Consider the following 11,572-nt stretch of genomic DNA (forward strand, 5'->3'; position numbering starts at 1 on the left):
CGAGCTGCTGGAAAACGACGCGGTCGTCGGATATTGGTATTCCATTCTTTTTTCCAAAGAACGTAAAAGATGTTGTTAATGTATTAAACCCCAGTCGAATCTGGTGAAAGCCCTAGTTGCCAGGTTGTACAACATACTGCGGGTATAATAGAGAGAATGCGGCAACATTTCATGCTAAGAGATGTGGTTAAGAGCTTGCACATTTATAAGAAGCTGTTGCAAAGAATTTTAACTCGTTTATGCATATAAAACAGTAAATATGCGTTTTCGACTATTTATCTGATCATTTATATTACTCCTGTACGGTGACGGATTAACAGTTGACTGGTTACCGCCCTTCAGAATTTAAATAAAAAAGTTAAATGATATTGAAAAATATTTATAAGGCAAAAGAATGAAAACTGGATTCTTTATGTGATGGTGGTGCGCATAGTTCCATTACCTATGGGGAAAGAGTTCATGGTAACCGTAGGGTAATGACTTGAATGCAGATAGGATTGGAGGGAATGTTACATTAAATAATGATGTGCAGAAGAAGGATCGACACCTATGGTTCATAACTGTCAGAAGGTAACTAGGATTGAAGTTCGGCAGGAGCAAGGTGGGTTGCAGGTAAGGTAATTTATGACTGATAGGTTGCGTATATTTCAAGTTTTATTTCACGTTTGGGAGTCTAAGGCGATAAAAGTTACCCTGGGAAAGAATGTGGAGTGATTTGAGGTGAAAGGAAGGTGAGGTATGCCAATACTGGTGAGGCTTCAGCCCAAGGTTGTAAAAGATGAGGGATACGTTCCGATGTTAGGCTTAAGTTTCCAGAATTTGTAGGACAGGCGAAGTTGTCTGAGGAGGCTTAAAAACTGTATGAGCTTTTTTACTTGATAAAAAAATGTTATCGCCTATGAGGAAGGCGGCCATTCATAATTGGCACTTAATTAGGGAACGTCTTGGTCGCAATTTAATTTATTGACTCTTTTTGATATATCTCCATTATAACATGCCTGTGTTAAAAAGAAAAAGAAGGTATTACAATATTAGTGCCACTGAACAGTTATATGCACAACAGTCAGACTTTGGATCAATAATCACATCTTACACCAAGTACAGATGTAACGTATGACCATTGTGCATATAATTGTTCTGTGGCATTCATATTGCAGCTCCTTCCTTTTCTTATTAACCCAGCTATGTTCTGATGTATCGAAACGCAACAACAAATTAATTTGCGACCAAGACATTCCACAGTTATGAGCTGGTACAAGGACAGCTGGCAGAACATAGTCGGATATGGAATGCTAAGTGAAGTACACGTCATTCAAGGATTTGGAGGGTGGCGAAAGCTAAAGTTGCTCATCATTATAGAGGAGGGAACATGAGCATACCCATGGTGTTTTAACAGGTGATCAGAATGCCATACGTGGTCATATTAATTTTCGAACAGGGACAGTTGACGCTTATAATAATGTTAATGAAAGGGGTGGACTAGATATACGTGTTGATTGTCTGCCGAGAAGTTGGGAGGAAAGCCATACAAGGCCGTAGAGGGAGGGAGGTGTCGTCTGAAGTATTTAATGTTACGATTGTAGAGGGTGAACTCGAAGACTTTGAGGAATACTGAAGTACGAACGATGGCTCGGAAGGATGACGTTTCACTTGAAGGATTATTGTGTTTTTAGAGAGAGAAGGGATGCTGATGACTCCCGCCGCTCTGGGTAGATAATGGTCTAGTGAATCCACATATTAATCTATATTATCACGTATGGCGGAGGGTACGTTCGGTTCCTCTGTCAGTCCCTATCCGATTTCGAATCATGTTAGAGAAGAACCACTATTGGTAAGTCTCTTTAATGAACTGGAAACCCTGTAATTTTTCCTCAGTTAATTAGTTAGTTTTAATTTCTTCCTGTGATATATGTGCAGGAGGAAAGCAATAAGCTAGCTGAATATTCTAGAAACGTACGCTCTCGTATTTTAACAAATAAAATGGTTCAAATGGCTCTGAGCACTATGGGACTTAACTGCTGAGGTCATCAGTCCCCTAGAACTTAGAACTACTTAAACCTAACTAACCTAAGGACATCTCACACATCCATACCCGAGGCAGGATTCGAACCTGCGACCGTAGCGGTCGCGCTGTTCCAGACTGTAGCGCCTAGAACCGCTCGTCACGCCGGCCGGCGTATTTTAACAGTCAACGACACTCTGATCTACGAGGGTTGCCCAGAAAGTAATGCACTACATTTTTTTCTGAGTCGATAACAATGTTACGAATGCGAAACGTTATGTATGTATTATATGAAGTCTCCTGAGTGAGCGCGCCAAGTTTCCGTCACTTCCGACAGATGGCGTAGCTGCAGGACAGTTTCAAAAAGGCGTCTGTAGGTGATGCACGTTACAAGCAACGTTCCGTCATTGAATTTCTCACTGCAGAGAAAGAAACTGTGCCGAATACTCACAAATGCTTGTGCAAAGTCTATGGAGCATCTGTTGCCGATAGAAGTACAGTTAGTCGCTGGGCACGGAGGGTGAGGTCATCAGAAGGCAGTTCGGCGAAGCTCCACGAGTTGCAGCGGTCGGGAGACCATCCACGGCTGTCATGTTGCAGCGAGCTGATGTCATTCGCGAGGACAGACGCATTACGACTCTGCTGTTGGCGCTGCATCTGTCAATCAGCCGAGGAAAGCACTGGCTCCGCCACCAGGACAAGCAGTGGTACCGATACGTCGTACACGCCCTTGTTTCGCGCTGGAGGAAGACCACAGAACGGTATGGATATTACGTGGAAAAATGGGGCGTGTAGATAAAACACCATTCTTTCGTATGGGTAATTCTCATTATGTTCAATAAAGAATTGTTGAAAAAAAACGCGGTGCATACTTTCTAGGCAACCTTCGTACAACACGTCTCTTGTTGTGCCTGTAACTGGAATTCTCCATGACTTGAGACGAAACTCGCTCCTCTACTTTACATATACTCCATTTTCCTCTCTGAATCGTATCTGGTAAGGGTCACAGAGCGAGGAGCAATACCTAAGTAGCAGTTGAATGACGGTTTTGTAACCTACTCCACTCGTAGGTGGACAGCACATCCTGAGGATTCTTGCAATGAATCTCAGTCTTAAACCTGACTTTCCATAATTACTTTTATGTGGTTGTTTCACTTGAAGATCGTCCGTACATAAAATATCAGGTGTTTAATCGATGTGACTGTCTCTTGTGACTCTCCAGCAATCATGCAATCAAACAATAACTGGTCTTTCCACCTATATAAATAGGGCTGCCTAATCCCTGAGGGTTATTTTGAGCTCAAAAAGGAAAAATTTCGGTCTTTTGTCAGAGCCAATAGTTACTCAGGAGAGTGCTGTTACTAAGGTTTTCCAGTAGGTACCAACAGTGTTGTGCGGACAGATTTGTTTTTTCATATATTGATCACCAGAGGATCTATCCTAACACGTTTGTCACAATGAAAAGTTATTGTTTCGTTTATTCCTCAAACTTTCGTCTCTATACAAGCACCTGAAGGGAACACAGATTGTTGGTGACTGCTTTTTTTTTTAAAAAAAATCACACCTTTTACAACTTTATCCATAGGCAGTTTAATGTTTTTATTACAGAGTAAACAATATAAACACTATGATTTAAAAAAATTGTCTACATAACCAACGAAAGTGGGATACTTCTGACCATAGCTTTTCCCATTTGCTTTGTGTTCTAGTAACCACGAATCACATTTCTAATCTTCAAATTCGATTTAATGTGTGCTAAACTAGCCCTTAAAATACATTCTTTTACAAAACAGTTTCGGTCTTTGTTACATATAGTTTATTAAAAAGGGTTCTTGCTGGAGACAGTAAGCCGTCGAAGCACAGAACAAGAGAGTTAATGATGACGTGCACACAAACAGGATATTCAACATCACGAGATACAGAGCCGTCGACACACGGAAGGAGCTGCTTAACGTGATTTTGCGCTCTTAGCGCTCGCCAGCGGCAGTTGTCGCTTTATTTGCCCAACTATAGTTTGCCCACGAAAATGGATACGCATAGAATTCTTATGTTAGCTCTCTTAAAATGCACATTTCCTGTCTTTACCCTATGCTAGTCATGTTATTCTGTCTGTAGTACACAAAAATGAAAACTTCAGTATCTGTTACCATGTAATAAGACAAAAATGAAGGAAACATGGCCACTTAGTAAGGATATCAGCTTATAAAAAAAATACCAAATCGAACAAATTCGTTCCTGAAGAGAGTGCGCTTATACACTATTGGCCATTAAAATTGCTACACCACGAAGATGACGTGCTACAGACGCGAAATTTAACAAACAGGAAGAAGATGCTGTGATACGCAAATGATTAGCTTTTCAGAGCATTCACACAAGGTTGGCGCCGGTGGCGACACCTACAACGTGCTGATATGAGGAAAATTTTCAACCGATTTCTCATACACAAACAGCAGTTGACTGGCGTTGCCTGGTGAAACGTTGTTGTGAGGTCTCGTGTAAGGAGGAGAAATGCGTACCTTCACGTTTCCGACTTTGATAAAGGTCAAATTGTAGCCTATCGCGATAGCGATTTATCGTATCGCGACATTGTTGCTCCCGTTGGTCGAGATCCAATAACTGTTAGCAGGAAATGGAATCGGTGGGTTCAGGAGGGTACTACGGAACGCTGTACTGGATCCCAACGACAGGCATCTTATCCGCATGGTTGTAACGGATCGTGCAGCCACGTCTCGATCCCTAATCATCAGATGGGGAAGTTTGCAAGACAACAACCATCTGTACGAACAGTTCGACGACGTCTGCAGCAACATGGACTATCAGCTCGGAGACCATGACTGCGGTTACCCTTGACGCTGCATCACAGACAGGAGCGCCTGCGATGGTGTACTCAACGACGAACCTGGGTGCACAAATGGCAAAACATCATTTTTTCGGATGAATCCAGGTTCTGTTTACAGCATCATGATGGTCGCATCCGCGTTTGGCGACATCGCGGTGAACGCATATTGGAAACGTGTATTTGTCATCGCCATACTGGCGTATCACCCGGCGTGATGGTATGGGGTGCCATTGGTTACAAGTCTCGGTCTTGTTCGCATTGACGGCACTTTGAACAGTGGACGTTACATTTCAGATGTGTTACGACCCGTGGCTCTACCCTTCATTCGATCCCTGCGAAACCCTACATTTGAACAGGATAATGCACGACCGCAGGTTGCAGATCCTGTACGGGCTTTTCTGGATACAGAAAATGTTCGACTGTTGCTCTGGACAGCACCTTCTCTAGATCTCTCAATGGTCAATGGTGGCCGAGCAACTGGCTCGTCACTATACACCAATCACTACTCTTGATGAACTGTGGTATCGTGTTGAAGCTGCATGGGCAGCTGTACCTCTACACGCCATCCAAGCTCTGTTTGACTCAATGCCCAGGCGTATCAAGGCCGTTATTACGGCCAGAGGTGGTTGTTCTGGGTACTGATTTCTCAGGATCTATGCACCCAAATTGAGTGAAAATGTAATCACATGTCAGTTCTAGTGTAATATATTTGTCCAATGAATACCCGTTTATCATCTACATTTCTTCTTGGTGTAGCAATTTTAATGGCCAGTAGTGTATTTATGTATTACAAAAATTATTTCTATTAATTTGATAAGAAACTTCCACAACCTTTTAGAAAATGCGTAGGTGAAAAAAATTCTATACAGCATGACGAAAACCGTCTAATGACCCAACCTCCGTCTCAAAACATGTTGCCTCAACCAACTATGTTATGCTGAAACTCAGTGTCTAGTGACCACATATTTTATGTCACAGCATTCTAAAGGCTTTAATCGCCGAAATGTTACTGGTACTTAATTACAAAAATCCTTGCAAGAACGAAGCGTTTTCGTGGATCAATTGGTCGTTGCCTAAAAATGGCTTACTCTCACAACACGTGAGCTATAACTCGAAAATAACTAAATAAAAAACTTCTTTAACCAATAATATGATCTTTCCCGTCATATTTTTAGAACAAACCGCACCAATAACAATTCGTTCTCGTGATATTCAGTGTGCTGGTTTATAGAAACAGTATATATCCATAGGGTGTAACGTATCACATAAAACCCATTGAGTATGGGCTTCTACTCAACACGACAAACATAGAATGGCGTCTGCTTTCAGCTTGTGATGTAGGGGGCGTTCTTACTACCTATTGGTTGTACTTTATGTGGTACATTTCCGGAATATCGCAGAAATTATTTTGTGTCTCACGTGGCGAAACAGCTCCTCAATGATAAATAGCGGGAAGTGATGTTACAAAACTCGTAGAGCGCCACATCAACGTTAGCTAACTCGTTCCATGTGCCGAAGGTTTATTTGTGTAACCAATCGAAAAGGATCAGAGAGTAAAACCTATTCTTAAGAACCTAGCCCTCGGTCTGAGTATCAATATCTAAAAATAAACAGAAATCTAAGCTTTCCGAAGAGAAGAAGAAAACCGAAGAAGAATGTTGAGTGAAACTAGTTCAGATCACAGAGCTGACATCTTTAGCCTGCATCTGGATGAAGATATTAATATCACGCTATATAGCAGCGATGAAGAACATACAGACCACATGCCATTAAATTTTGTAGCACCGTTACTTCTCATAGGAAACACATCAAAGGTAAAAATCTACAAAAAAAGTCTTCACAACCTCACCGATAAGAAGAGGATCTAAATAAAGGAAGTCTGGATACAGGAAACTTCAATTTTGTAAAACTGAATTACAAAATTTACCCAGGAATTGTTCTCCGAATAGAAGTTACTCTAACCAAATACACGGAACCAACTAACATCATGGAAATGGGCAGCATCAGAGCTATTTCATTCTACAACTGAGAAGACATTTTCGGAAAAATGAAACCTCCAAAACTCGAAGAGAGGCATTTTTATAGTCGCTTTGAAGGACAACATATAAGTCCTTAAAATTATTCCCAGTTCTTCGTAGTTTTTCAGTGTTTTTATGACAATAGTTATTGTTTTAACAAAATACAATGGTCAGTAAAGTTTTTGTCAGCCATCTCCCACAAATATGTGCATTATTCGCTTGTTGCTTTTTATCCTGCTTCATAATATTTTTAAAGCAAACTATCTTTGTATTCTTATTTTGTAACTCTAAGGCGTTCCTTTAATACTAAATTTCTTTCCTACTTGTTCAAAACAGTAGAAAGGGATACTGAATCAACGAAAAAAAGACTGGGCTCATATCACACATATGTAATATGGACCCAAAGTAAATAGACTTCAGAGAAAATTGATACGTTCTTTGCAAATATTCTGTAATTTTGAGAAAAAAACTTATCTGACGTGAAAAAACTTATTTATTCCTAATATTATGAAGAAAATAGGAAAAAATATAAAAACTAGCCCTAGTTTATGGTACATTTGTTTATGGGCGGGAGGGGGGGGGGGGGAGGCAACTGCCAATCCGTGGACCAAGTGTTGATCTTCTGCTAGTCTTCCTACAATTTATTGTAATTTTCTACCGTTGCGACTATTCTGTATACACTCTGTTAAGTAAGATCGTGGTCAGGTTCACCAGCGGGGAATTATGTTTGACAAACTAAAACGTATGCATACGTCGTATATGAACGAAAGAAAAATGCAGTCATTCGCAGAGTCGATAATTGCTTGGTATCTCCGAGGCATTCTTGAAACCAAGTTTTCAGCGTATTCACGTGGAAGAGACCTCCAAATGCGTCGATTTGCTTTGACACCTCTTTCAAAATGATGACCTTTTTTACTTGTAACTTCTTTTTGATGTAAGACAACACAATTTCAATAGGATTAGCGTCAGGCGACTGTGAGGACCAACCTTTCTCATTTTTCCAGTGGCTGCAAAGCCTGCTGCGATGCTTCGGATCATTGTCCTCCTGCAATATCCTATCTTCATTTTTATCGATGAACCAACGTTTGGCAGTTGGCATCAAACATCTTTGATAAATGCGACCTGTAACCTGCACTCATATAATTTATTGTGTATTTCAGTCAAGAATTCAAAGTGAACTAATGCTTTGGCGACATTGCATGACTGACGAAGGTAGAATAATGACAATACGATGACAGGATGGTGGGTTTTACGAAGTGGTGGAAAGAGATGGAGTGATGACAAAATTATGCCCGAGTGGTGGTTCGTGCATTTCTTACAATGTGGTTTGTATACTGCGTGCCGTGATACAGATCTTTTAATTTGTTTGTGGTGTGAATTGTAAGCACATGAAGTTGGGATCGACAGAAGTAACGATTGTGTGAATGTGCACGTGGACATATGGGACATTGTCAGAATTGAGATTATCAAGGATGGTAAATGCTTCTTGGAGATTGATTGAAAATTGGCTTTCGTTAAGTCTTCAAGGAGTGTTTGGTTGTTGTATGCGAGTGTGTAGTGTGGAGCGTGAGTAATGCATGAAAGCTTTCCAGTCCTTACTGGAGTTTATGAAGTGCTGCATTGAGTTGAGTGGACGTTGGTCACCTGTTCCAGCTTCCTGTACATTTAGCAAATTGCAGACTGGTCTTTGTAATTACTGAGATTACAGGACCCTACGAGAGTTTCAATAATTCGTTGGGTGTTGGATGGTTATGTTGAGGAAGGTGGCAGTAAATTCGGACAAAAGGGACGAGCGCGTGACTATATTTGTGGTTGCTGCTTCAGTCATAATTTCTTATACGAAGTAAGCGGTGTACGAGCTATTTTCGGAGTTTTGGAAGGTAGGTTTTTCAATGGGCGTGGTGATAGTCTTACATTATTTTGGGTGAAGTACTGCGGTGTTGGGTTTGATGACTGGGAGCATGGTTAGTTTTAGCTTTGAACCATATCGATGACCTCTACGGTTATGTTTCGATGGAGGTTTGCGGATGCTCTTGTGGCATCTGATATGGATTTACTTTCATGATGATTTGGGCGTGATAGTTTATGTCATCAAAAAGGGAGATACTACTCTCACGCCACCATTTGATTTTAACTTTGCGGTGGCTATGCATGTTACGTAACAGACTATAACTCCACTTCTGGCTACTAGATGGGGTTTGTTGGTTCGATGGAGGTTGTAGAGAGAGGTGAGGGTGGTGTGGTGAAGTTGGATAAAGGTTTAATTTACGGAAGTGGTGTAAAATTTTTGTTTGTTTTTAGGTAGCAGATATAGAGGATACCGAGCGAGGTGCTCATTAGTTAGCACACTGGAGTATTATTCGGGAGGATGTTGGTTCAAATAACGGTTCAGCCATCCAGATTTAGGTGTTGTGTGATTTTCCAAAGTCGCTTAAGGCAAATTTTGCGAACGTCCATTTGAAAAGGCACCGCCGATTTCCTTCTCATCCTTCCCAAATCCAAGGTTGTGCTCGGACAGTAGCGAACTCGTCGTTGACGGGACATTAAAACCCAGTCTTCCTTTTTTTGTTGTCGAAGAGAATGTAACCTTGCTTTCGCGGAGTTAGGAAGTTAAAGAAACAGCTATATTAAATTACTGTGGGTTGGTTGGTTGGTTGGTTGAGGTTTAAGGGACCAAACACCAAGGTCATCAGTCCCTTGTTTCAAATATGCGCCATTCCGCTAATGGGACAACTCAGTAAAGTCAGAACAATAAAACGGAAAAAGGGAAAAAACGTAAAAAGGCAGTCATGTTGTCATTGGTAAAAACAAAATGAGGGAAGTCGGCAAGAGAACGAACCCAACACTATGCTGAAGCAGCATAGGCAAGACCACCTTGACTTAAAAGGTACAACTGCTATAGTGTAGTAAGTACGTATGGGAATAGAAAGACTAACCAAGTCTTTAAAAAAAAGGGTAAAAAAAGAGTAAAAGGGGAAGAAAAGAGGAATTCGGTCACGGAGGTGAATCAGGAATCTCCGAACACTGCTTACAGTGGGAGACACCCAAACACTCACCGCCCAGCCCCAACACCAGAGAGAGATTAAAAACCTTAAAACTGAGAATAAAAACCACTTTCCCGGAGGAAACCGAGAACCAGAGAGACCATCCGGGAATCGTCAGCCAACATCAAAGGTAAAGTCTGGGGGAGCCTGTACTTAGCACGCAGAGCCAAAAGAAGGGGGCAGTCAACCAAAATGTGGGCTACTGACTGGAAGGCTCCTCAACCACATAGTGGGGGTGGCTCATCACGCAAAAAGAAACCATGGCTCAACCGAGTATGGCCAATGCGGAGACGACACAGTGTGGTCGAGTCCTTTCGGGAGAGGCGAAAGGAAGAACGCTACGGGCCTGGTGTCACCTTAATTGCACGAAGTTTATTAGACAGGGGAGTTGCTTCCCAAGAATTAGCCCATGACCGTGCGAAGTGGGATTTGATGTGAAACCGTAAATCCGCTGCAGGAGGGACTACAGAAAACGGGGGGTAAGTAACTGCTCCCCCAGCCAAACGATCAGCGAGCTCATTACCCAGGATACCCACATGGCCAGGGACCCAAAGGAAGTCAATAGAACAAGCAGCACGGTGAATATCAGCGAGATGGTCATGGATGGCAGAGACCAAGGGATGGCGCGAAAAACACCGGTCAATAGCAAGAAGGCCACTCATCGAGTCCGTGCATAACAAAACGCGGTTGTGTTGGGACTGTTTAATAAAGGTAAAGGCCTGGGAAATTGCCATCAATTCCGCAGTAAACACCCCACATGTAGGTGGCAGCAGATGACTTTCCGTTCCAACAGAGGACGTGAAGGCATACCCAACACGATCAGCAGATTTAGAGCCATCAGTGTAAAAAACAACAGCATCCCGAAACTCCCACAAAATTTGGCGGAAAAAGGAACGGAACACCACTGGGGGGATGGAATCTTTCGGACCGCGGCGGAGATCCATCCGAAGTCGAGGCTGAGGAACTAACCAAGGAGGGGTGGAGGGGAGGGAGCGAGGAAGGCAGGACAAAGAAGGAAGCTGAAAATCACGGCAAAGAGACGCAAGGCGCAGCCCAACCGGTAAACCCGCCCGAGGGCGGGAGGTGTTTGTGGTGGGGTTTAAGGGCGCTCAACTACTGAGGTCATTAGCGCCCAGTCACTGTTGTTAGAGCACATGGAATCTAGTAAAACTCAAGGGGAGGGGGTGACACCAGAAAGTCCTGACAAAGATGCAGATAAAATAAGTAAAAAGGTTAGATGTCTTTGGACAAGCCAGTCAAAATTATAAAACGCAGAACACGAGCAGCTGCTCGAGCGTCATCAGCTAAAATATCCGGTAAGGTAGATGGCAGGGACAGGACAACACGAGATTGACTAAAGCGGGGACACGACAATAAAACATGGCGCACTGTTAGCGCTTGACCACAAGGGCACTGCGGGACTGGGTCACCGGAGAGCAGGTAGGGGGCGAGGGCGGGAGTCGGGTGGGCGACGTCCATGGTCTGGGAACAGGATAGAATAGGAAGGATGAGTGGGAGAGGAACGAATAGTGATTGCATAAGACACCAGAAGCTGGGACCGCCGAACAGAAAGGGGGGGGATCCCAGCTTCAACCAGGAGAATATCAACAGGGCTAGTAGGGAAGGCACCGGTGGCCAAACGGATACCACGATGGTGGACTGGATCCAG

This window comes from Schistocerca serialis, chromosome 3 (assembly GCF_023864345.2).
Source record: "Schistocerca serialis cubense isolate TAMUIC-IGC-003099 chromosome 3, iqSchSeri2.2, whole genome shotgun sequence".
Lineage (NCBI taxonomy): Eukaryota > Metazoa > Arthropoda > Insecta > Orthoptera > Acrididae > Schistocerca > Schistocerca serialis.